We start from the raw sequence: 3031 nt of genomic DNA, 5'->3' as shown, positions 1-3031 counted from the left end.
TATACCTCCAATGCATCTTTTCAGGAAGCTATTGTGCATAAGCTCTGGCAAAAACAATTCTTTAAATAGAGACAGTAAATCAAGAAAGAAGAAATCATCGTATCGAATAAACAGGAGATACAAAGTGAGACTACATCACAATGCACAGACAGAAACATGCCTGGAGAGTGCACAGTCCAAATGGCAAAAGAGAGATTGTGGAAGAAATTCTGCCCATAAAGGGCAACCATAAAAAGAAATGTATAGATTATGTGATGTTTTTGAGGAATTGTGGCTTTGGATTATCACTGTGATAGGTATATAAACAATACTAAGCAAATTTTACAATTGGGCAACATAACTCTAGGAAAAATAATAGAAAGTAAATAATGATAGTCGTGTAGACTGTCAGTGAACAATATTTGTAACTACTGATTTAACAAAATCTAGGTAAGGGAAGGGATAGGGAAAGAAAATCAGGAGACATGTGGATATAAAAAAGCAAATCCTGCCTACCATAAACAGAATTCAATAACTCTCTTTTGAAACTGATTAAATCAAGAAAAAAGTACTATATCATTTTTAAATAGAAAGTAAATACTAAAATAAACCATTAAAGTATACCTCTTTGGGATGCTAAATTGCTCTTTTCAAGTATTTTATTTCTTTCAACTATGTACATGAATTACTTCAATAAGAAACCTAACTTTAAAAAAAAGGAAAGAAAAGAATTTAAACTTTACAAATTCAGCATATTCAAAGAGAGGACTGAGGAACCAAAAAGACATGAAACAGTAGCCCTATCTATCAGCTACCTACCATTTACTTACTCAGCAGAGCTCTTAAAAGAGAGACCTCTCTACAGGAACACCTATAACCAAATAGGGCTTCCCTCCAGGCCACAAATGACAAAACTGCAACAGCAAAACTCAAATGACAGACACAGAGGTACCTCATTAAATAAAGGAAAAACCAGCAGAGTCTAAATTAAGGATGCAATAATATTAACAGCACTCTAATATTAATATACCACAAATACAAGCTTCCTGAGATTTTTATGATGATTTTTAAATTTCTAAATGTGATAATGCATAGTAAAAAACTAATTCGGGGTCACAGGTTCCAAGGCATCTGTGAAAATTAAGATATTTTATCTCCTGCCTTGGAATTTAAATTTAGCAATAGCATCCATTTCTGGACTTATCTTGATTGAAGATAAAACAATTATTCAATATAATGTAACAAAATTCAAATTAAGTTCATTTACAAAATAATTCTTATCAAGAACCCTCTAATCATGGAGGAATATACCAGGCACTTCAGATGAAAAGCAAACACTGGTTTTTCTTAGAAGACCACTGACATGTCAAAAGAGTCTCCAGAGTTCTCAATAACCCCATGCCTTAGACAAAGCAAGAAAGAGTCAATAAATAACTATATATCATAGAAAAACCTGATAAGCTAAAATTCTTACAGAATTGTTTTCATTTGGTTCACTTTTACCTTAAAACTCAGAAGTCAGGCACACTTGAAAATACATGGGGTTTCTCAAAATGCAAGATTACCTTACTCTTTAGAAGTTGCTTCATGCTATTAATCCACTAATAAAAAACCTAGATATATACAACGTGTCACCACACCTGTAGTCTCAGTACTCCGGAGATTGAAGCAGGAGAACTGCTTGAGCCCACAAGTTTGAGACCCATGTGGGCAGCACAGCAGGACCTTGTCTCAAAAAAAAAAAAAAAAAAAAAAAACCCAAAACCTACTTAAAAATTAAGATATACACACACACACACATATACCCACTCAAAAAAAAAAAAAAAGATGATTTCACAAATTTATTTGGTTCCTAAAGAAAAAAAGTGGATCCAAGTCACAATAAAAGCCATTCTTAGGGTTAAAGCACACCTATTCAAGCACCTGTTTCAAGGGTGAAAAATAATACAAATTAGAAATGACTATTTTTTATTTTTAAAATATTTACAGAAAACTTCACAAACTTATCCATCTGTAAAGCAATAGAAAATAGGCTTGACTATTTCCTTTGAATTCAAAATCTTATTAATGTTTTCATTATAAATGTAATACCTAAAAAAAAAAAAAAAAAAACTATCAGAAAAACTTTACCAGAAGCACCTTGATCTTCAAGGTTTCATCACTGTGCAAGTTCCTACCACAAAACAAACAAAAACAAAACCTGACTGTCCATTCAACATGGAAACTTACCACATTATCAATTTTTTTTTCAATTAGACATGAAATATAACTTATGAGCAGGAAGATTCCACTGAACACAGAGTATTCTGTGACCTGCGTGCTATTTAAAATCACAAACATGTTTAGTAGCATTTTATCTAAATACATGTTAATGTATAGAGATCATTGATGTCATATCTTAAACTTAAAAAGCCTATAATTACATATCTTTTCTGCGTAAATATCAACTATTAATTCATTTCAAAAAAACTGCCACATAAACTTATAAGAGAAATTTAAAGGGAAATAAGCTACACCATTCTAAGCTCACAGGCAACAAAAAGCTAAAAGTATGCTTCATTACCAGTAGGCCTGAATATACAAATTAAATCATATCAATAAAGAATACTATTAACACTTAATAAAGACTACACAGAATATCAGTGAATGTAAAAAATACAATATATTATATGATGAGTTTGAATGCAAAAACCACATATTTATTAAACACACGATTAACTTAAAAACACCAAGCCAATTTGTTTTTTTAAAGTGCTGCTCATCCAAAATCTTGGACAGAACTATCATCCCAAAGTGAATAAAAAAAAAAAAAAAGAGAGAGATTACAAGGCAAACACTGACAATAGATATGGACAGGCACTATCAAACAAATGCTAACTGCTCTTTAAATAATGCCATTCTTAAGTGATACAGAACAGTCATCTTGACAGGATTCCTTTTTTGTATAAATAGTCATAAATTAAAAATGTCTCTAGATATTCTAAAGAGCTGCAAACAATACCTTATAACAGCAGCTTAATGTCTACTTCAGGAAAAAAGCACTAAAATCCTC

The sequence above is a fragment of the Marmota monax genome, unplaced genomic scaffold (assembly GCF_021218885.2).
Source record: "Marmota monax isolate L192 unplaced genomic scaffold, Marmota_monax_Labrador192_F-V1.1 WCK01_AAM20220418_F8-fsc00007, whole genome shotgun sequence".
Lineage (NCBI taxonomy): Eukaryota > Metazoa > Chordata > Mammalia > Rodentia > Sciuridae > Marmota > Marmota monax.
This window is presented reverse-complemented; position numbering follows the sequence as displayed.